The sequence below is a fragment of the Neophocaena asiaeorientalis genome, unplaced genomic scaffold, assembly GCF_003031525.2.
Source record: "Neophocaena asiaeorientalis asiaeorientalis breed wild unplaced genomic scaffold, Neophocaena_asiaeorientalis_V1.1 scaffold177, whole genome shotgun sequence".
NCBI classification, from domain to species: Eukaryota; Metazoa; Chordata; class Mammalia; order Artiodactyla; family Phocoenidae; genus Neophocaena; species Neophocaena asiaeorientalis.
Window position 1 is genome coordinate 16,722,076 of NW_020172779.1, and position 24,655 is coordinate 16,746,730.

Genomic DNA, 24,655 nt, shown 5'->3' on the forward strand with positions numbered 1-24,655 from the left:
AAAATGTCTGTTCAGTTCCTCTGCGCATTTCTTAACCGTATTTTTTTGTTTACTGTTGAGTTGTATGAGCTCTTTATATGCTTTGGATATTAACTGCTTAGGAGTTATAAGGTTTGCAAATGTTTGCTCCCATTCTGTAGGTTATCTTTTCATTTTGTTGATTGTGTTCTTTTTAATTATTATTTTTTATTTATTTATGTTTGGCTGCATTGGGTCTTTGTTGCTGCACGTGGGCTTTCTCTAGTTGTGGTGAGCGGGGGCTACTCTTCGTTGTGGTGCGCGGGCTTCTCATTGCAGTGGCTTCTTTTGCAGAGCACGGGCTTTAGGCACATGGGCTTCAGTGGTTGTGGCACATGGGCTCAGTAGTTGTGGTTTGTGGGCTCTAGAGCGTAGGCTCAGTAGTTGTGGTGCACAGGCTTAGTTGCTCTGCAGCATGTGAAATCTTCCCAGACCAGGGCTCGAGCCCGTGTCCCCTGCACTGGTGGGTGGATTCTTAACCACTGCACCACCAGGGAAGCCCATGTTGATTGTTTCTTGTGCTGTGAATAAGCTTTTCAGTTTGATGTAGTCCACTTATTAATTTTTGCTTTTGTTACTTGTGCTTTTGGTATCATATCCAAAAAAGACCAATGTCAAGGAACTTTTTTCTGTTCTTTTTTTTATTTTCCTAGGATTTTACTATTTGAGTTCTTAGTCTTTAAGCCTTTTTGAGTTAATTTTTGCATGTGGTGTAAGATGCAGGTCCAATTTCATTCTGCATGTGGTTATCCAGTTTTTTTTCAGCACTATTTATTGAAGGGCCTGTCCTTTTCCTAATGAGTATCCTTGGCTCTAGTGTCAAATATTAGTTGACCATATATGTGAGGGTTTACTTCTAGGCTCTATACTCTGTTCCACTGGGCTATGTGTCTGTCAAATATTAGTTGACCATATATGTGAGGGTTTATTCTAGGCTCTATATTCTGTTCCATTGGGCTATGTGTCTGTTAATAGGCCAGTACCATACTATTTTGATTACAGTAACTTTGTAGTATAGTTTGAAATCAGGAAGTGTGATACCTCCAGCTTTGCTCTTCTTTCTCAGAATTGCTTTGGCTAGTCAAGCTCTTTTATAGTTCCATGCAAATTTTAGGATTGTTTTTTCTACTTCTGTGAAAAATGCCATTAGAATTTTCATAGGGGTTCTATTAATCTATATGTGGCTTTGGGTAGCATGGGTATTTTAACAGCATTAACTATTTGATCTATAAATAGGGGGTAACATTCCATTTATTTGTATCTTTTTCAATTTCTTTCATCAAAGTCTTGTAGTTTTTAGTGTATAGATCTCAGATATGTTAGTGTTTGCTTAATATGTTTAGGTGCTTTGATGTTGACTGCATGCGTATTTATGATTGATGAACTGATTCAAACTATACTACAAAGTTACTTCTTGATGAACTGACTCCTTTATCATTACATAATAAACTTGTCTCTTTTTACTGTTTTTGGCTTAAAGTCTGTTTTGTCTGCTATAAGCATAGCTATCCCTGCTCTTTTTTGACTTCAACTTGCATAAAATATTATTTTCCATCCCTTCACTTTGAACCTATGTGTGTCCTTAAAGCTGAAGTAAGTCTCTTGTAAGCAGAATATAGCTAGGTCCTGTTTTGTTTTGTTTTTTTTTTTAATGCATCCATCCACTCTGTGTCTTTTTTGATTGGAAAAGTCAATCTATTTACATTTAGAGTAATTATTGATAGGTAAGGGCTTACTAACGCTATCTTATTAATTGTTTCCTGGCTATTTTGTAGTTTCCTTGTTCATTTCTTCCTTTCTTGCTGCCTTCCTTTGTGAACTGATGATTTTCTGTGGTGGTAGGCTTTCATTCTCTTCTCTTTATATTTTGTGAATCTACATGAAAATCTTCTGGTTTTTGCTTTGTGGTTACCTTGAGGCTTACATAAAACATCTTATAGATATAACAGTGCATATTATGCTGATAGCAATTTAACTTCGATCACAGAAAAACTCTACCCTTAAAGGAAATTTTTGTAAATATACTCAAATGCCTTACATTGCCTAAATGAAACTTTCAAACACATGCAAACACTTGACTGTATCTTCTAAAGGAACTGTTTACTTAATTTGAGAGACCAAGAAAGAGTTAGGTGGCTGAGAGCTCGAAGGCAGAGCTGCCAAGAATTCCATTCTGCTGCAGATGAAAAGTAGCCCTCCACCCCCTTTCCTTGATGGATGGTTTTTACTTTCTTTTGCATGAGAGATGAAGTGGTTCTGAGGGCAAGACCTATGTCTTTTTCAATTTTGCAGCTTAACACCCAGCCTAGTGCATGAGTAGAGTAAGATGTTTAATTTTATGTTAGTAAGGTATTTATTTAAGTTTATTAATGAATATTAGACAAATTGGGTTGTGTATGCTTCATTGTTTTCATTTTGTAAGGCAGGAGTTCTCATCCTTAGTGCACATTAGAATCTTCCAGGGAGATTTTTTAAATACCTGCTCAAATCTGCATCCCTAGATGATCTGACTCACTTGGTCTAGGGGAAAGCCTGCACATGGTGATGGTTACCAGCTCCCTAATTAGTCTGAGTGGTCAGAGGTGGGCTCCACTGGTAAGGAGGAAGATGTAGGGTTATGATGAGTCAGCAGAACTGAACTCTGGTCTATGTTCTGTCACCAACTTCTTGTGTGATGTGAAGCAAGTTACTCGTGACTTGGGTCTCTGCTTTCTCAACTGTAAAATGTGAATGGTCAGTTTTAATCTTTTTAGTTCAGGAACTCATTATGAATACTGATCCTCTCTCTAGGAAAATATACCTCTGCATATTTACAGAAAGTTTGCATACTATTTCAAGGAATTCATGAAATCTTGTGTATTGGTCAGGGTTCTTTTGGTTTCAGGGACCCACCTGAAACTGGTATATACCAAAAGGCAATGTCGTGGTCTATGGTTCTCAAAAGTTTTGGAGAAGCTTCAGCTTTAGGCTTGGCTGGATCCAGGAGCCCAAGGGATGCCATTAGGAACCTATCTCTTTCTATCTTTTGACACTGCTGTTTGAGTTGTTGACTTTCTTTTCAGGAAGGGTCTCCCCAGGTGATGCAGATATGTCCATCAGCAACTCAGGCTGACAGTCCAGCAGTTGAGCAACCCCAATATAAAGGACACAACTTTTTCTCATGGTTCTGTCAAAAGGCCAGCCCAGGTCTGATGTTTTCCCTGTGGATAGAGGGATGGATGCTGTACTGGCCACACGCCTGTCACTGTAACATGGCGAGGGCAGGCTCCACTCGAACCACATGGAGAGTGAAATGGGGTGGTTTTCTCCCTCAAAGTTAGGATATTGTTTCCATGAGATGGGACAATGCATACTGGAAAGGCAAAGACTGCAGACGTCCATCTCACATTTGAAGGCTGTGTATCTATGGAACCCCTAGAGGTGCATTGCTCCAGGTTGAAAACCTCTGGATTCATGAGCCCTGAGGTCTCTCTCAGCACTAATAGTCTACAATGATAGGTAACACGGTGCTCTCATGAGCTCTATATTTGAAAAAAAAAAAAATATATATATATATATATATATAAGAAGAGCTGTTGATTCTTTCCCGTCTATGTTTAATTTTATATTCCCCTTATTTTCTGGAGTGCTAGATCTTTTAGCCCTGTGTTTTTGGACGGCAATAATGAAGATTAAGCATGCTTGGGAACTCCCAAGAAAAACCCATGGAGGAAATATAAGGACTTGGGATTTTAATCCTAGACTCCCAATTCCAAGCACAGCACTGTTTCCATGAAAATACTGCCTGATGTCTTGTCTTACATGTTTTCTCTGTCTTGAGAGATTTGCCCCATGGAATACTGGTTAACATGAATGAATTGTTCCTTCTCAATCGTTTAGGTGGAATTGTTTTCCTAGTGACAGTGGCCTGGTACACCATCATTTAGAAACAGGGTAGTTTTTGTTTGTTTAAAGCTGACCCTTTTATTTAAGAAAATAATACATCCAGTGATTTTTACCTACCTCTTGGGGCTATACTTATCTATTTTATATTACCTCCTGTTATTCAGGAAGTGAGCCTCAGCTAGGGGCACATGTCTGCAATCAGTGAGTGTGACAATTAGGACCATGTCCAGAAAACCCTGGGTAATTAGTGGGCGAGGAGGTTGTTAGGTTTGGCATGCTGGAACATCTTGGGGTTCCTGAATTGCTAAGACCAGGATAAATGAACTTTTTTTTTTTTTTTTTTTTTTTATGCATCGACAGGCAGACTCTCAACTACTGCGCCACCAGGGAAGCCCTATTTTTTTTTTTTTTAAAATAGTGTAATTTCAAAGGCAGTGATACAGCCCAGAGAAAAAGGACAGGATTTTTGTCTGAATTATGAAGTCATTTAGCTATTTAACCTAGTACCTCAAAAAAAAAAAAAAAAAATCTTGTACCTCTAATGACAATCTCATGGAACAAATAAAATGATTCACTGCTTAAGTTGCCAAAGATTTATTGCTTAGCTTCTACAGATATTTAGAGGATGAGTCTAAAGGATGAACAAAACATGGCTTCTTAATGTGTAAACAAATTTCGCTGAAGGAAAGGAATAAAGTGAATGATCTGGAAAAAATACATTGACTTACTTTCTTTGATCATAATCCATGGTAGAGTACATGATAGATAGCCAGGAGGATTTCTCTAAATAGGGTCTCTCGGTCCACGTCACAATTCCGATACTTCTGTCTTTGAATTCTTCAAAGTACTGGATGTTTATAATTCATGCTACTTCTCTAACAACTTGTGCACATACTCTTCCCCTCGGTGACCTGGGTTCGAGTCCTAGCTCTGGCACTTACTTAGTAGGCTGAGTCAATGAATCACCGTTCACATCTTGTGACATTTCCTTCTAATCTTTGTCTTCTGCATTTTTAATTATTGACATATTATTGCATAATTTTGTATCCTGCCTTTCTCACCTAAATTAAGCTCTTCATTTCCCCATGTTATTGAAAGCTCCTCTTTATGTTTTATTTTAAATGACTGCTTATTATACATTTGCATGGACACACCATGATCTTCATGCCCCTTCCTCTGCTATCAGAGGAGTTTCACACAGCAGGTGGCACAATTAGATTTACACTGGTAGCTGTCTGGAGGGTGACTAGGAAGGGTGCAGATTGGGAGGGGCCAGGGTGACTGAGAACTGCTTTTATTAAATGATTATTATAGATGGAGTCAGAGCAGGTCTGCTGAAGAGGACCCTTAAGGTCTTTTAGTCCAATTCCCTCATTTTATGGTTGAAGAATCAATGGGAGACTCAGGTAAAATGATTTCTCCAGGGTCTCCCAGCCTCACCTGGGGCTCCCTAACAGTCCAGTGTTCTTTCCATTCTGGTCCAATCACAGCCAAGTAGTGGCTGAACGTCAGCTGAAACCCGCTCCCAGGGGAATGTTTCATTAGCAGATAGAGGTCTAGTCTTGAAATACATTTGGCAGTTCTTTTTTTTTTTTTTACAAATTGTCAGTATGATTAGTAATTACTGGCTGCTGGCTGAAAATAATTTCCTGCCTACCCAAACAAAGCAAATTAAGGAGAACAAATGATGTAACCCTGTTCAAAAAAAGGCCACTGGGAAGCTATTATTATCTCAGACTTATAAATGGGAAGATGAGAATAGGGAGGCTGGACAACTTGTCCAAAGTGATCAGCCCAAATTAGAAGTCAGAATTCCTGATGGCTACCCAAGGGCAAGACCTCTGCTGACAGTTTAGCTTTGTTGGCCAGAGGGAAGGCCAAGTTAAACAGGACATAATTAGGGCAAAATCCCATGCTTTCTCCTGCTCTGTGACCCCCTGACTAAGAAGCTTTTGCCAAATTTCCTCACTGCTGTATCAACCCTCTGACCCCCATGCAGTCAGCAAGATGAGGCAGAAATGTCGGGAGAGGATAAAACTCTTCCACTGCTTCCTAAGCATGCCCCACTGGGCACGTGGCCTCATCTCTCAGACCTCAGATATCCCATCTGGAAAGGGGGACGAGAGGTAATTGCCCGCCCAGCACAGTGATCCAAAATGTAAAGTGAGAGAGTACATTTCCAAAACACATTTGCCAGGGCTTCTTTGCTGGCAGGTGAGAGAATGCCTGTTCAAAAGGGTTTAGGCATACAGAGGGAAGTAAGTCAGAAAGAGAAAAACAAATACCGTATGCTAACACATATATACGGAATCTAAAACAAAAATGGTACTGATGAACCTAGTTGCAGGGCAGGAATAAAGAGGCAGACGTAGAGAATGGACTTGATGACACGGGGTGGGAGGGGGAAGCTGGGGCGAAATGAGAGTAGCACTGTCGTACATACATTACCGAGTGTAAAATAGCTGGCTGGTGGGAAGCAGCAGCGTAGCACAGGGAGATGGGCTCCATGCTTTGCGATGACCTGGGAGGGTGGGAGGGAGGCTCTGGAGGGAGGGGATATGGGGACACGTGTATGCATATGGCTGATTCGCTTTGTAGTGCAGCAGAAACTAACACAGTATTGTGAAGCAATTATCCTCCAGTAAAGATCAATTTTAAAAAAAAGTGCTTAGGCAAAGCAGAAATTTACAGCAAGAACTCGGTGCCAGCAGTGACCACCTTTCCCTGCAAAAGTTAAGGTAATAATAATAGGACTTGCTCCCAATCCCTACTAGAGAGGGAGCCTAGGTCTTGCATGCCTTGTCTCATTAAATCCTTGTAAACTACGAGATGCCTCATTTTACCAACCTTGCTTGATACTGGGGCAAACCAAGGCCTGAAGACCAGGATGCCATCAGACAGAACTACAAGGTTGGATTATCTGACTCCAGACCCCAGGCTCCAGCCCTCCATGCTCTTTCGCCTTCAGGATTTGAGGAAGGACAGACAGGCATTTGCAAAGCACTTGCGTCCTGGCATTGTGACAATTTTTTGAGGGAGGTATAATTATCCTCTTATCTCTACAAGAGAAAAATATTTGTCCTATCTTAGGAGTTTGGATTTAAAGGAGCAGGTGCATTATGTACTCTTTTCCTTATGGCTTGGGCCCAAACCCAGTCAGCAGGCCAGTGTGTCTGTGACTAAAAAGAAAGCAACTTGACCTTGGTCGGCTTACGCTGAAGTCCTGCAAGTTGAGGATGGTGGCTTCTCGGACCTTGAGTGTAGCTGTGTGAATAGTTAATAAATGGACATTCTCTGCGTGATCTCTGTGCTGCTCAATCACATTTGCCTCCTCATTTAAGACTCACAGCCACTCTGTGGGATGGTATTATTTCCATTTAACAGATGAGGAAATCGAGGCTCAGAGCGTTTAAGTGACATGTCCTGGGTTATTGAGCGAGTAAACAGCAGAGATAGAGTTTGGATCCACAAATGTCAGATTCTGGATTTAGGACACTTTCTATCATTCCTCAGTGGTTTCATTCGGAATCAGCACCAGAAACCTTCTAGGCCTCTGGTTAATGAGATCAAAACAAACCACAGAGATGCTTTATGTCCCACTGCATTACAGAAAATCAGACTGGAAGGGCCATCCAAGACCAGGATATTTAGTGGTCCTTGAGTTTTGGGGGATGCCAAAATTCTTTGACACTTTTCTCTGAAAAATGCACGTAGCACAGATACACAAACTCTTGCTTACAAGCCTGGGGAAAAAATCGTCCTTTCCTTCATTTTCTTGTGCCTTCACATCAAGTGTGAATTTAGTATGATGAAAGGAAGTCATAGTCAGTATACTTCCCAGTAGACTATGAGTTCCTATGTTACTCATAGTTCTTTAGAGACACAGAACCAATGAGGGGTGTGTGTGTTTATCATCTATCATTCTATCATTCTATCATCTATCTATCATTCTATCTATCTATCATTCTATCATTCTAACTATCTATCTATCTATCATTCTATGTATCTATCTATATATCTATCTATCATTCTATGTATCTATCTATATATCTGTCTATCTATCTATCATTCTATGTATCTATCTATCTATATATCTGTCTGTCTATCTATCTATCTATCTGGAGTGGAGAGAGTTATCTTAATGAATTGGCTTATGTGATTGTGAGGACTGACAAGTCCAAATCTGCAGGACAGGCTGGCAGACTGGAGACCCAGGAAAGAGTTAATATTGTAGCTTGAGTCCAAAGGCAGTCTGGAGGCAGAATTTTCTCTTCTTCCGGGGGACCTCAGTCTTTTCTCTAAGACTTCAACTGATTGGATGAAGCCTACCCACATTACCAGGGGGCATCTGCTTTATTCAAAGTCTGCTGATATGAACAGTAAGCACATCTGAAAAATACCTTCACAGCAACATCCAGATTGATGTTTGGCCAAGCACCTGGGCACTATGGCCCAGCCAAGCTGATACAAAACATTGACCATCACAGCTCCTCAAAGCAGAGCCTGGGTCTTATCTGACTCTGTGTCCCCAGGGCTGAGCAGTGAGTGTGCCCTGCACAGTGGCACATGTAGGATATGTAGGTACATGAATGAGTCAAATTCTAAAGCTCCCAGGATGACCTTGGAGGAAGCAAGGAAAGAGAAAGAACACCATGCTCAGCTCAGAAGAGTGGACGTGAGTCCAAGAAGCAATTGGGAATCATTGAAACTTTATTTTTTTAATTTAATTTTTATTGGAGTATAATTGTTCGTTTCTGCTGTACAGTGAAGTGAATCAGCTGTAGGTATATCTATATCCCCTCCCTCTTGGACCTCTCTCCTACCCCCCATCCCCCCAAACTAGGTCATCCCAGAGCACGGAGCTGAGCTCAACTCCGTATGCTCTACAGCAGGTTCCCACTAGCTATCTGTTTTACCCATGGTAGCGTATATATGTCAATCCTAATCTCCCAGTTCGTCCCACCCTCCTCTTACCCCACTGTGTCCACACATCCATTCTCTACGTCTGCGTCTCTATTCCTGCCCTGGAAATAGGTTCACCTGTACCATTTTTCTAGATTCATTGAAGAGTTGTGGGTTAGGGAGGTGAACGTGGCAGTGACGTGCAGGGGCCTTGGCAAAGGTGACCTTGCAGATGTAGCTCATCAGAGCAACCTTGGCGGGGATCCATGCCTGCTGAGACCTGCAGAGCGAGGGCTGGGCTGGAGCCTGGCCATCAGGAGGTCTGGTCTCCATGCTGTCTCTGCCACCAGCAGGCTGTGGACCCTTGGTCGCCTTACCTTCCTGGACTCAGGTCTTGCTTCTGTGGTTGGGTCATCAACTGGCCATCTGTAGGCAGGATCCAGGCTGCAATGGGGTTTATTGATTCAGGTAAATTTTAAAAAGCAGTTTAAATAAATGGCCAATATTTTTAAATGGGGGGCTTCCCTGGTGGTGCAGTGGTTAAGAATCCGCCTGCCAATGCAGGGGACACGGGTTCGAGCCCTGGTCCGAGAAGATCCCACATGCCACGGAGCAACTAAGCCCGTGCACCACAACTACTGAGCCTGCGCTCTAGAGCCCACGAGCCACAACTTCTGAGCCCACGTGCCACAACTACTGAAGCCCACGCGCCTAGAACCCGTGCTCCACAACAAGGGAAGCCACCGCAGTGAGAAGCCTGCGCACCGCAATGAAGAGTAGACCCCGCTTGCCACAACTAGAGAGGGCCTGTGTGCAGCAATGAAGACCCAACACAGCCAAAAATAAATAAATAAATTTATTTAAAAAATAAAAATTAAAAAAACGGGTAGATTTCACAGAATATTATGGACCTATGGCTTCTGAAAAATTGTGAAGGGCTAAGAACTCTGATCCTGATTTTACTGGGCAGACAGGGCAGCTGCTGCCTCGCCAAAGCTGTTAGGCTCTTCCCGCTGTGATACAGAGGCTGCAGGCAGCCACTAGTCAGCACTGAGCTGGCATGGCTGTCGTTCATGCTTCTCTATTACCTGCCAGGCCTCTGCAAGCCTTGGAGTTTATGGTCCTTGCTCTAGATCCCTCCGAGGTCTTTTTACACTAATGCCAAGACATCCGGTGACTTGCCCCACTGTGTGTCGAGCACAGAGCGAGACAGTTTATGCGCATCTCAGAGGCAACACGCCAAGATTCTAAAGGCATAGGCTGAGCAGCCTCGGAGTAGAGCGAGCACAGGGGTCGGGCTGGCAAAGGCTAGGCAGGGAGTAATGAGACAGACCACCTTCTCTGGCAAGTTGGATGGCTGCCAGCTGGGATAGCACTGAAATAATTTTTCTGTCATTTCCTGGGAATTCTTACGTAACATGCTTTTTAAATATACATCTCAACACCTTCAAGAGTTTGGGAAATTTTTATTTCCCCAAATTATTCAAATTTGGGGAATTTGGACTGGAAACGTACACAAATGCTTAGTTACAGCCCTTCACTGCCTTGTATGAGGATGCCCAGGGTGTAGCCTTATTACCTCCCGTAGGTGAATTCTTGAGCCCTACTCTCACTCAAAGTTGCTCAGTTAGAAGGACATTACCAAACTGCATTTTCTAGGATTCTTTTGGTGACAAGTGACAGAAAGCCAATTTGTAATGGATCAGGTACAGGGGAAAATTTAGTGGAAAGACTTCTGCTTGTATCCAGCGGTAAGAACTTCAGGGACCATAGGATTATGTCCTTGATCTCGAGGAGTGTAGGCTGTTTCCCAAGAACAAGGGGAGCCCATGAGAAAACTAACTACATTTGATTTCTGCATGGAAGACATGTAGGATCTGGGGCCAGGAAGCCCGGCTTAGTCATCCACTAGCTCAGGTAAATGGGTAAAGTCTGTTTCTTCATCTTTAAGACAGCTTCCTTCCTTGCAGGATTGTTTTGAGAATTAGCACAATGCCTGGCAATGTTCTGGCACACAGTAAGAGCTTAATACATGGCACTGTGGTCATTATTATTCTAATAGCCAATCGGTGGTTCTGGAGTTGCTGAGATCCCCATGGTCTGGGGGTCTGGGGAGGGTTCAGAAAGGAGATGGGCTGCAGCTGGGCCTCGGAGGGTGGAGAGGATGTGAGTGGGCTGCCAGCAGGGTGGAGTCACCCCAGGGGAGGGCACAGTGTGTGCAGGGGTGAGGCAGGAGTTAGCACTGGGTGCTCAGGGGAAAGGGCAGACTGGCCTGGCTGGAGAGGAGGGTTCACACAGGGGCAACTGGTTAGAACAACACTCGGCCCTTGTGACAGCTGGTTAGAACTGCCCTGTAATCCTCTCTGAAACGCCTGCCCCTTTGCCAAGTGGAAACTGGCATCCTTTGCTCTGGCCTGGGACTCTTTCTCCCTTGCCTGCGTACATGTAGCCTTGGGCAGTGGACCCAATGAATTGTCCTCATTCTCTGCCAAGTATCCAATTAAGAATTGCATACCTGGCACTGGCATTTCTGTGGAGCTGGCCTTAGGAGTGCGTCCAGAGAGTGGGTCAGCCAGGCTCAAGGAGGGCAACGTTCAGTGACCACAGAGGGCCAGGCTGGGGTCCCTCTGACTTGGGATGGCTACTTGCCAGGCTTCTCTCCCTCTCTCTGTGCAGACATAAGGGACTGGGGTGTCAGAGCAGGATTTTGACACCTTGGTACCCAGAACATTTTTCTTGGAGGAGCCCAGGGAAGTCATGCAGTGCCTACCAATATCATGGGCAACTTTCACTGCAGGCAACGCTGCAGCTTTTCCAACAGGTGGTTGCAGCTCTTGTTTGCAAAACTCCCAGAGGGGCAGGCGGTGGGGTGGGGAGGCGGGAGTGGGGCTGTCTCACAGCTGCCCTTCATTCTGTTGAAAGCTTTAGCAGTTTGCAAGCACGCAAGCGGACCAGCATGTATTCTTTTCCCGGTACTGATTTTGGTTTCACTTTTATTTATCTCATAGTTACAAGCGTGGATGACGTTTTCTTAATAGGTTTTAACAGGGTCTAAACTCTAGGAGGGGAGGTATGTAAATAAACGATACAATGAAGGGAGCTGAGAGGGGAGGGAGTAGGGGGGTTCGGGCTGAGAACAGAGCCACACCCATCTGAAGGCTCCAAACTGGACTCTTGACCTCAGGGGTCCCTCTGAGGCAAGGCCAAGTTGCCTAGTCCTGGGACAGGAGAGCAGGCTTGCTGGAGATGGCTCTTTAGCATTTTCGCTCTGTAACAACCACCCTTTTGATTTTTACTCTCTGCCAAAGAATGGGTGACTCTCTTTCATCTGTGACAGCACTTCTTTCCCTCCATGGGGTGAATAAGACAGTCCCTGCCCACAAGGACATCACAGTCTAGTGGGGAAGAGAGATCTGGGAAGGAAACTATGCTGACAGGAGTACACCCTGGGATGGGGCGTCTATAAGGCACTAACAGGAAGACAAGGGCTCTAATCCACCCTGAAGCATCCTTTCCCACCTCACCCCACCTCTGGTCCATCTCCTGTACTTTGCAGGTAAGATCAGCGGTCATCTTAATCTTTCCTATTTCTAGCTACTCTCTGTCAGTCGTACTCTACTGAAAACTCACTGCACTGGGTCCTGTGCTAGATGCTTCTCATAGATTATTTCAGTTAACAACTTGAGGAAAGGATTTCTCAGATCCCCACTTCATGACTGAAGAAACCGAGGACAGAGCCATGATGCAACCTGCCCAGGTACACAGCTAGAAAGAGGCAGAGCCAGAACCTGAATCCCAGCCGTCTGACCACACAGCCTACACTCCCCGCACCCCTGATGTCAAAAGCTCTGCCTCTCTAGTGCTGAATCAAATCTCAGAGACAGAGTTTTGGGCGAGGTAGAAACGGATATCTTGATTGCTTTGCCGGGCAAAGGGGGCCTCAAAAAACTACGTGTCCCAGCCCCCGGAGGATTTGATGAGGGGTTTTATAACAATGGTTCAAGGGCGGGGTCTCTGAAAAGATTAGGGTGTGTACAGGGCCTGCTCGCCTTTAATCTTGTCTCAGGTGGTCGCTGTCCTAATTTTTTTTTTTACATCTTTATTGGAGTATAATTGCTTTACAATGGTGTGTTAGTTTCTGCTTTATAACAAAGTGAATCAGTTATACATATACATATGTTCCCATATCTCTTCCCTCTTGTGTCTCCCTCCCTCCCACCCTCCCTATCCCACCCCTCTAGATGGTCACAAAGCACGGAGCTGATCTCCCTGTGCTATGCGGCTGCTTCCCACTAGCTATCTACCTTACGTTTGGTAGTGTATATATGTCCATGCCTCTCTCTTGCTTTGTCACAGCTTACCCTTCCCCCTCCCCATAAGAGAGAAAGACAAATACCATATGCTAACACATATATATGGAATTTAAGGGGAAAAAAATGTCATGAAGAACCTAGGGGTGTCCTAATCTTGATGAGCTCCTCTGGTCCCTTTAATCTGGCCTCAGGTGGTTTCTGGCTGCCCCTCCCTTGATTAGCAACTGTTGAATCCGCCCTTTGGAACTCAGGGTAGGTCATGGAGTCTTGCCTACAATCAACAGGGCACAAAACAGTCATCCGTGCCTGGGAGCCCCAGAGGGTCCCTCTCCATTCCCCACCCCCCACCCCCACTGATTCCACACGACCTCAGCACTCCACAGTCCTAGTACATCGTTCCTTGACAGGAACGATGTTAGGTGTCTCCTAACAAATTAGGGCTAGTCTGGGGGCGTTATTCAGAAGCAGATGAGACTAGGAAAACACGTAAGTAGATTGGAGGAAGTTGTGCAAAGCCTCAAAGCCTTGTATTTCACAGCTTCCATTTGGATTCAGTTCTACAGGCATCAGGGAAGCACTGCGGTGTTTTGAAGAGCAGTGACCTCGGGTTTGTACTTGAGGACTGTGTTTCTGGAAGTGGTGTGGGGAACGCACTGTGTGGAGGAGAGGGGGCAGAGAGGCCGAGGGAGGCTGATCAGGTTTTCCAGCTGAGAGGTGAGGGCGCAGGGAAGGCAACTATACTGATAAACGCGAAGTGAGTTCCAGGCATGGGGCTGAACACGTTCCTAATAATTGCATTTGATACTTACAATTGTGTGAGGTGGGGATTACAGCAGAGTCTCCCAATGTGGATACTCCTATAATTACCCAGTGAGCTTTAAAGAGCGGTCTCCCCGTGTAGTCTGGACCAGCTCAGCAGCATCCCTAGGGACTTGTTTAGGCATGCAGATCCTCCAGCCCTACCCTAGACCTACTGAATCAGAAACCCTGGGGGTGGATCCTCCCAGCAAGTTCTGTTTTAACAACCCCTCCAGGTGACTGATTGCAGCTCAGGTGGATTCGAGGTTAGGTATCTTCTCTGACCTGGGGATTAGGCCACCTGCTTCCCAGCCCCCCCAAACCAGGTGCACGGTTGGTCTGATGCTGTGAGGACAAGAGTTGCAGGGTTCCCAGGGGAGAGTTGTTCTTTAATCAGGAATTGATTAAGTGCCCTGTGTATACTCAGTGTCTCGCTAAGTGCTCTCAGGCATTCGAAGGCCCGGCTTCAGAACCCACTTCCAAGGATTTTAAAATATTTTATTTATCTATTCACTCAACAAACAACTCTTGAGCACCTATGATGGGACAGTCAGTCACTGTGCTGGGCATGGGATGCGACTGTGAACAGGATAGAAAAGGTTGCACCCTCAGCTTCTGCATCCTAGGTGAAAATAAAAGGAAACAAGTAAGTTAAAAACAATGATGTATACTGTAAAGGAGGTGAAGCAGGGTCAAATTTAAGAGTATCTGAGAGAGAGAGGTGGGAGGCATGGAGGCTGTCTCTCGGAGAAAGAGAAACTTGAGCCGGGATCGAGTTACAAGCCAGGCGTGCAAAGATGTGCAAAGGGCAATCCAGACAGAGGCTGGTGCCGAGTGTCCGAGGTGGGTGAGAGCTCGGGGAGCTTGAGGCTGAGGCAGGAGGCCCGTGGGCTGGATGGTGGTGAGACGGAGCCAGGGACAGAGGCCGTGTGGACCAGCTCTGCAGTGGGCTCAGGGACGCAGCCATGAGCTAGCAGCAGTGCCTGTAGGGTACACGCAGGACCGAGGAATCCTCCCTAAGCTGATGGGCCCCACCTGTGATTCCAGCACCTGGAAGTCCTGCGATCCGTCCTTGACCTTGAGATGCAAGGAGCCTCTGGATCCCTTAATCCAAGCTCAGCCTCCAGGAAAGCCAGTTATGTGTCTGTCGACCTTTTTCTCTTTCTCTCAAAGAAAAATCAACCAAGCGAGGGCACCTCCCAGAAGAGGAGCCTGTTGAAGGCTTTACAGAGGTCCCACACTCAGAAACGCCCAAGTCAGAGATGAAGCACCCACAGCCTAAGTCTAACAGTCCAGTTTTACTGGTGAAATCATGGTGCGGGGAGCAGACGGGGCTCCACACCACTCAGAAGGGGCTGCCCCTGACGATGGGTTTCATGCCCTTTTCTCCACCTTCTAATGCTGGGCATGAACTCACTGACCCTCAGCCCTAAACCCAGCCTTTTCAACTCTGCTCTGAGATGCTGGGACTGGGACTCTGAAACCACATTTCTGTCCCCCGACGGGCTCTGCGTTAGGTTCTTCCATAGCAGGTACCAGAGGGCGTCTATGAAGACACAGGAACACTGTATACTTCAGTCTGTTCCCCCTCTCAGTTGTCACTAGTTGACCCCAGGATTCAGATGGGCTGCGGTGACAGGTTCCACACTCCAGGGTCAACTTCCGTGTGCCCACGACAAAGAAAGGCCCCCACTAGCCAGCTGCAGCCCTTTCCTTAGATGTCCGTGTTCCAGCTCCACAGGGCCCCTCCTCGGAGCTTTGAAGCGTTAGTCACCCCAGACTCTCCTTCCGTGTCCCAGCCCTGGGCTGCTGGCTGCTTCTGCAGTTGGGACTCTGTGATTTCCCAGTGTTCCCTTTTTTTTCTTTTCATTTCTCTCATACCTGGTTGATGATTCTTTATACCAGCTTCTCTCTGTTCAAGTGACTGGTTAGAATTTCTGTCTCCTGATGGGACCCTGAGATGTACTACTTCTTAATTTCAAGTTTAAAAAATCTCCTTAGCATCCTTTTTCTCCTCTGGTCCTCATTTCCTTCTTGTAAATCAGGGCTTGTTCATGTTACCAGGGAAACTGAGGCCCAGGCTGCTCAAGCCCCTCAAGTAGTAAGTGGTAGGGTCAAGTAGTAAGAAGTCAAGTGGTAACCTGACTTCAGGTTCCCTGCTATGAAGGGCACTGTGCATCCTTCCAAAGCCTGGCTGCTTGTCCTTGTTACAAGGGAATAATCCAGGATTCCCGCCTTGACTTGTGAAGTTGAGGTTACTATGCACTTCGTTACAAGCATTATAAAGCCTATGCGTTAGGGAATACATTCCTTGGAGATAAAAAGGCAAGAACTAGAACTTGTTAGTAAGTACCCATGATAAATTCCAAAAGGAAGAAGATATCTCAATAAAATAGGACTTTTCTATGAGGCTTACAGTTCTGAAAGGAATTTACTGTGAAAATGACATACTTTCCAGTTTAACTCTTGTTCCTCTCTACGTGACATTATATTGGTTGTATGTTTTACAGCGAGTATTTTAGTTGTGCATTTTTCTATATGTCTTGTATTTATAGGAGTTTTGGAGCGCATGAAGAAAATGTGTGTTTGTCCATAGTATCAGGGAATAGAGCTTCTCCTTAGGGTAACCTATTGGAATGACGGTAATCATTATGTTGATCGACCGTTTAAAAACAGAATAACGTGACAAACACTTACACGGTATTTACAAGATCCCAGGCACTGTTCTGAGTGCTTCATGTATACTAACTTACATAATTTCCAAAACAACCCTAAGATAGGACTGTTATCTCATTAAGCCACAGGGAGGTTAAGTAACTTGTCCAGGGTCACACAGCTGATAGGTATGAGAGCTGGGACTTGACACCATGATACCTGGCTCCAGAATTCTTGTTCTTATCCAGTACACTGATCCTATAATACTTTCCAGTTTAACTCTTGTTCCTCTCTACGTGACATTATATTGGTTGTATGTTTTACAGCGAGTATTTTAGTTGTGCATTTTTCTATATGTCTTGTATTTATAGGAGTTTTGGAGCGCATGAAGAAAATGTGTGTTTATCCGTAGTATCAGGGAATAGAGCTTCTCCTTAGGGTATTCTATTGGAATGACGGTAATCATTATGTTGATCGACCGTTTAAAAACAGAATAACGTGACAAACACTTACACGGTATTTACAAGATCCCAGGCACTGTTCTGAGTGCTTCATGTATACTAACTTACATAATTTCCAAAACAACCCTAAGATAGGACTGTTATCTCATTAAGCCACAGGGAGGTTAAGTAACTTGTCCAGGGTCACACAGCTGATAGGTATGAGAGCTGGGACTTGACACCATGATACCTGGCTCCAGAATTCTTGTTCTTATCCAGTACACTGATCCTATTTCCAAACTCCTCCTTTTTTTGCATCTGCAGTTGCCGGCATAGTCAGGTTATATGATCTCTAAAAAATAAGAAAAAGCAAGGCTGATCCAAGTTCGTAGAGCGTGCAGTCATGGTGGTGCAATGTTACTTTGACAGGGTGCTGCCAGCATTGCCCAACCTCGTCGGTGCTGGAGAGGGTGATGGATGGCATGTGTTCATCCTCCCAGTTGTCCACGTCTCTCTGTATCTCACCCTTCGGAAGTGCTCTGCATGCTGGCTCTGGGACTGGCCATGCAACTTGTTGTATTAGATTCCTATCTTGCATGACAAATTTCTACAACCTTAGCAGCCTAAAACAACATACATTTATTGTCTCAAAGTTTCTGTGGGTCAAGGATCTGGGCATGGCTTGGTGGGTCCTTAAAGTTTCACAAGGCTGCAATCAAGGTATCAGCTGGGCTGTCTTCCTTTCTATAGCTCAGATTCCTCTTCCACGTTCGAAAGGCTATTGGCAGAATCCAGTTCCTTGCAGCTGTAGGACTGATGTCTGTTTTCCTGCTGGCTGTCAGCTGGAGGCTACTCTCAGCATCTAGAGGTCACTCATGGTTCCTTTCCATGTGGCCCAACATGACAGCTCACTTCTTCAAGGCCAGAGGGAGAAACTCTAATGCCAGTCTGCTAACAGGTAGTCTGTTAGCAGGAAATCACTCACTGGAAATCATGTGAGTGACAGTCCCACCTATGCCATATTCTATTGACCAGAAACAAGGCACAGGTGCCATCTGTATCCAGGAGTAGGGGGTTATACATGGGTATAACTCACTGGGGCTCATCTTAGAACTCTGTCCACCATGATTGTTTTGACCAATGGGACAGTAGCAAACTTGACCCAAGCAGAAGCTTGGAAATGTGCTTGCATGTTTCTGCTGGGCCCCTGGCATTACTGTGAGGCTATGCCTGCCTAATCTCCTAGAAGGAAGTAAGAGACATGTAAAGAAGCTCTGAGGCATCCCAATCAGAGCTTAGACCAATTTAGAACCAGTCCAACTCCAAACATGTGAAAGAGCCCAGCCAAAATCCGCAGAGTTGCCTGTCCAACCTGCAGCTGACTGCAGATGCATGAATAAGCCCAGTCAAGACCAGAACCACCGTCTGGCCCATAAATTCATGAGCAGTAATAAATGGTTGTCGTCTCAGCTGCTCAGCTTAGGTGATTTGTTACGTAGCACTATCGTGTCAATGCTAACCGATACAGAATTACCATTTGCTGCATACCCACTCTTTGCCAGGTACCATGTTAGTTTTTCCATGTCTGTTTTCTCATTTAATCCTCAAAACAGCCCTGCAGGAGAGCTTGGGTCTATTCAGTATTTTCATTATTGATGTGGGTAAGGATATTAAGGTTATGATTACTAATGGCCAACAAGCACGTGAAAAGATGCTCAACATCACTAATCACTAGTGAAATGCACATCAATAATACATTGGGATACCACCTCACACCCAATAGGATGGCTGCTATTAAAAAGAAAACCGAGAAAATAATAAGTATTGGCAAGGACGTGAAGAAATTAGAGCCCTTGTGCACTGTTGGTGGGAATATAAAATGGTGCAGCTTATAGGTAAAACAGTGTGGCAGTTGCTCAAAAATTAAACATAGAATTACCGTATAATCCCGCAATTCCACTTCTAGGTTCGTACCAAAAAGAATTGAAAGCGGGATCTCAAAGAGATATTCGTACACCCATTTCAGAGCAGCATTATTTACAATAGCTAAAAGGTGAAAACAACCCAAGTGTTTGTCGACGGATGAGTAGATAAACAAAATGAGGTATGTATATATATATATACACATACATACAGTGGATATTCAGCCTTAAGAAGGAAGGGCATTCTGACGCATGTTAAATTCTGGCTACATAGACTCAAGTATTCTGACACATGCTACAGCATGGATGAACCTTGAGGACATCATGCTAAGTAAAGTAAGCCAGTCGCAGGAGGACACTGTATGATTCCATTTGTCTGAGGTATCCAGAAATAGCCAGATTCATAGAGAGAGAACGCAGAATGGTGGTTGCCAGGGGCTGGGGGGCGGGAGGGGGAGGGGAGTTAGTGTTCAATGGGAACAGAGTTTCGGTTCTGGAAGATGAAGAGAGCTCTGGAGATGGATGGTGGTGATGGTTGCACAGCCGCGTGGATGGACTTAGTAGCACTAAACTGTACACTTGAAACGGTTAAGATGGTAAATTTTATGTTATGTGTATTTTCCCACAAGTTAAGATTACGATCTCTGTCTCATCTGCTTGCAATACAAATCCTCCTGTCAAGGGTAAACAAGGCATGGAAGCTGCCGAGCCCTTACACTCATAGGCTCTGATGGGAGCCTACCTGGGTTCAGATCTGGGCTCTAGCTATGTGATGCAGCGGTACGATCTTGGCAATGCTACCTAAGCTCTCCAAGCTGCAGCTGCCTCATTTGCAAAAAATCAAGATAATAATAGGACCTAACTCCTAGCATTATTGTGAGGGTTGAGTGATGGGATACAAGGAAGATGCTGAGCTCAGTGCCTGGCAAGAAGAAAGCACCCGGTAAATGTCAGCTGTTGTTGGTACCTGATAAAAGATAACACCCGCCCCAGTGATCCTAAAAACCACCCGATACATACTCGCCATTATGCAGAACATAAAGAACATAATTAAGAATCTTGGCAACTGAAAAACAGCATATGGTTTCATACCTACTGTGTGATCATAAGAACAAACAACTTGTTCTTTTCCCTTTGGGTTAGTATTTAAAATTAAGGGAAAATTGCCCACAATCAAGTCTGGGCATGATGAAAATGGGTCACAGTACAAAGCCTTCCACAGTCAAATGATTCAGTTAGTGTTGAAACAGCCAAGCCACAGCTCTGGATCCTCTTTTCAACTCCCTCCAGCTTACAGACCACTTTCTCCTCTGAAGCCCTGAGCCTCTCTTGAAGGTCTTGGGATGTGATGTCTCACACCTGGAGCTACATCTGATTTACCCTCCAGTACATCATTGTGCTGCTGACACTAAGAAGGCCTTTCTGAGCACCCAGAGGATTGGGTTCCTTTTGTCCTGAGCACTTGGGGGACATAGTTAGAAGTTCCCTAAGAACTTGGAGATAAGTTTACACTTAGAGTATTCAACTCTAAATCCCTCCCATAATGGATTACAACAGAGATGCAAAATGTGGCCATTTAAGCATGAAGACATCCGGGTCACCTAAGACCTCAGTATCATCCGCTAAAGAAAAAGCATGTCCATAAGTAGGCAGCCTTAGCTCCTGGTGGTGGTATTGGTGGTTACTCAGCCTTGGAGGAATGGAAAAGGGAGTCATAGAGGCAAATATTGTCAGGACCAGCCCAGCTCTCATCAGGGAAGGAGTCATACCTGTGTCCATTGGTTAAGCCATGTCCATGGTGGAGGTGGACACCTGTGTTAAGTCTGACACCACTGTGGCTCCAGTTTCATGCTCACCAAGCCTGTTGGGTAGACCTGTCTACAGGGAAATAACGTACTGGTTATATGAACTCAAGTATTCTTGTTCCCATATGTGGTAGGCAGAATAATGCCTCCACCCCCAAAGACGTCGGGTGTCCTAATTCTTAGAACCTGTGACTGTTATGTTAAATGGCAAGTGCAAATTAAGGTTGCAGATGGCATTAAGGTTGCCGATCAGCTGATCTTAGAATAGGGAGGTTATCCTGGATTATCTGGGTGGGCTGCATGTAATCACGAGGGTCCTTAAAAGTGGAAGAGGGAAGCAGTAGCAGCAGTGTGAGGTCAGAGCGATGAGATGTGAGAAGGATTCAGCCAGTGTTTCTGGCTTTGCAGATGGAGGAAGAGGGCAGCAAGCCAGGGAATGCAGCCCCTCTGGGAGCTGGAATAGGCGAGGGAACAGATCCTTAGAGCCTCCACGGGAACGCAGCCTTCTGACAGTTTGATTTTAGCCCAGTGACACGGCTGCCAGGCTTCTGGCCTACTGAACTGTAGGATAATAAATTTCTGTTGTTTTAAGCCACTACATTTGTGGTGATTTGTTACAGCAGCAAGAGGAAACGAATACACCGTGGCCGTGATTTCTCAACGTAGATGAATAAATTGGCATTTTGATTTATGTTTCCGTTTCAGGGTATGTGGTTTAAACTCTCCATGGACTGACAAAATCAGGTTTCTGACTCTGCAAAGCTAAGAAGACTCTGCTCCTGGAAGACCTCTCCACTGACAGACTGTAAGATTAATTTCCATATTTTGAGAACGACTATATGTGTTGAGTGCTTTTGGTATATTTCCTAGAATTCTCTCTACAGCCCTGTGAACTAGGTATGCGTATGCCCATTTTATAGATGAGATAACTGTGGTTCAGGCTGGACCAAACAACCTCAAATGATCTGGATTTACACCCCATGTGGGTGTCTCTAACACGCATACCTCACCGCAGTGCTGTTCTAGAGAAGCTCCATCCCTTGGAGAACAATCCATCTGGTCACGCCTCATGAGAAGACGAGCTGGGCAGAAGCAGGACGGCAAGCGTCCTCGTCTTCATGCTCAGCTGGGGCTCTTACCATTCTGTATGGAGAAGGGGCTGGATTGAACCCCACACACATTCTGTTATTTGCAAAGTGCTGCCTATCAACTTCTGAACACGTTCTGTACATTAACTGTTTTACAAACTGTACACGGTTCATCACACTGTGTTCTGCTGTTCTCAGTTATTATTACTATTATTTTTGTCTTAAGGATTTCTGAGTGAAAGAACTCCCTTAGGTAACCTGATCCAGATATATTTACCCTGAACCAGGTGTGTTTCACCCGAACGAGGGGTAGGCAACTGACAAAAGGTCAGAGAAAGCAGCCTCGGAGCCCACCATCCTGCATAGCCAAGGGTCTCCTTTTTCTACATAAATCTCTTGGAGGAATGCTCATAGATATAAAATCAGTGCCAGCAAACCCTCCTGGTTTCTCCTGTGCCTCCAGGAATGTGATTGGTCTACAGAACAGAGTTGAGAACAGATGTTGTTTGATCACGGTCTGCTCCAGTGGGTCTACATGACATGGAACATGTGACTGCCACTCCCCGAGCCCCCTGACTCACTTGGTGCAAGAGGAGACTTGCCCTGAGGGTTGGGGCGATGTGCCCGAAGTCCTGCAACTACAAAGTGGTAGGGCTAGGATTCACACCCAGACTCCAGGCTCCAGCATTGCCCTTCCAGCTGTATCCCAGCCTCTGCTTTCCCCACGGCACTTAGCCTAGTGCCTGGCGTGGATGAAGAGCCCCGAGGAGCTTCCTGAATTAAGCTGAGGCTGTACGTGAGGGAGAGAAGCGTGACTTCTCCTCCTTGTCTGCCAGGGGTTTTGCTGGGTGACTGTAGGAATTGCTCGGCTGGCTTTCATCATCTACCAGTTGGGGGTGTTCACCTCTGGAAGTCATTCTGTCACTTGTGGTCTCAAGTCACTCCAGAGGTAGCTTCCTGGGGCCTTGCAGCTTTACTCCGAATTTTCCATACAAATAAGCACGTAAGTGGAGAAGCCCCTGATGATACCAGCCAAACCCCAGATTGCTGCTCTCTTTCCCAAAGGAAAGAGAGGAAATGTGTCTCGCGCTGCAGCCAGGCTGCCCGAGCGAGTCAAGAGCTGGGAGGCACTGATCGCTTTGGGACCGGCATCTTCCTCGATTTCATCTTTTCATTTTTCTGCTGGGCTTGAGGAGACCCGGGCCTTATTATTATCATGCGCTTCAGCAGAGATCTCGTCCTTCCCACCTTTCCCACTTACGGTAGGCCCAGCGAATTCAGTTCAGCCCCAGAAGCACCGATTGTGTGCCCATCACACCCGAGACCTGAGTGGGGCAGAGGGAACACAGAGATGAGTGAGGGACGCCTTCTCCAGGGAGGACACACCCTGGCTGGTGACCAGCCGAGGAGGGGCTGGCACAAGCAGAATTGTCTGTCCTCCCGTGCGGCTGGGGAACTCACAGCGGGGGACTCGTGTCAGGTGCTTCCCTGTGTTACCTGCATCCTTGCTGTTCCCCCCGCTGCACAGACAGGAATTCAGGCTCGGAGGCAGCGGCCAGAGCATGGAGGTGTCAGCTTCCTGAGGACCTGGCTTCCAACCCAGTCCCCGCCACTCCCTATGCCAGTGACCTTGGGCGCTTTCCCCAGCTTCTCTGAGCCTCAGCTTGGTCATCTGTAAATGCAGAGGTACAGGGCCATGGGGCTCAGTGAGAACGCGAGGTTGGAAAGTTCAGTGCAGCATCCTTAGCGCTCCTGGAGGTCAGATAGCTCCTTGGGGGCGCGCTCAGGTGCTGCCTCCCCTCCGGCTGTCTGCTCTGTTCAAGAAGAGCTGGGCTCCATCGCCCCAGAGGAAATGCCTGCATGGATCCCATAGGCATGGGTTTAGTGGCCTTGTTCTTCATTATTAGCCTCCCCAGAGGGACGTGTGCCCTGCCTGCCTGGCAGGCGTGGAACTGGTGGATGAGAGGGGATGGCAGACCGGCCCGATGGGCCTCCCCGCAGGAAGGAGCCTGGCCCTGAGGACAGCCACCCACACAGCTGTGGCTGCACAGCCTTCCAACCTCCGACCCAGACCTCCACTCCCTTTGCCCGCCTTGGGAGGAAATGGTTGGAAAGCTCATTTGCCGGGACTGCAAGATGCTGTGTGGCCCTGGGTTTGGTGAAGGTGGCAAGGGGCCTACGTGGGGGTATATCTATGGATTACAGTGGCTTTCATTTCCTTCCTCGTTTCTCTCATTTTATTTTGTTCCAGCAGCAGCTTTCTTTTTGCTGCTTCTGAGAAGACCCTCAGGAGTCTGGCTCGGGGTCTTCCTCGCAAATGCACGTCTGGCTCAGGGCTGCTTTGATGGATAGAGGGCAGTTGGCCTTGGAAACCGGCTGCAATATTGGCAGTTCTGTGGGACATCCATTACATGCCTCCTGGAGAGAGCTTTTCCGGGGGGCCTCGCGTTGGACTGACGCTGCTCACAAGGGGGTGGGGAAGCAGAAATAACCTAAAAGGAAAGGCATCTATTTTAATGTTTTCGCAGAGCTGCGTCTCCTGCATATGGGTCCAGCCCACTCTTGTGAAGCGGCTCCTTTTGGGAAACAGGGGACTTGCAAACGGCTTGTTAAAGCTAAGGAAATGAAGAGGAGAGGAAACAGAAGCGTGTGTAAGCAGAACCCAGCGCCTTCAGCTGGACTGGCAGGCCCCCGAATCCAAAAACCCTTGGTTTTCATTGGAGACCAGAGAGACCTCACTTATTCTCATGGGATGGAAAGTGCCAGGTAGCCGGGAAGAAGGGGGCACCATCACCCCCGCTGCCCTCTCTGAGTTGACAGCTTTGCTAG

At 45.9% G+C, this 24,655-nt stretch overlaps 1 long non-coding RNA gene across 1 annotated transcript in view; it reads left to right on the forward strand.

The window, feature by feature from the left end:
- Positions 1–24,655, forward strand: part of LOC112396998 (uncharacterized) — a 283,042-nt gene that overhangs the window by 24,047 nt on the left and 234,340 nt on the right. Inside the window, exon 2 of the long non-coding RNA XR_003002701.1 lies at positions 21,444–21,543. This is a non-coding gene — a long non-coding RNA (uncharacterized LOC112396998). The remainder of the gene's footprint in view (positions 1–21,443; positions 21,544–24,655) is intronic.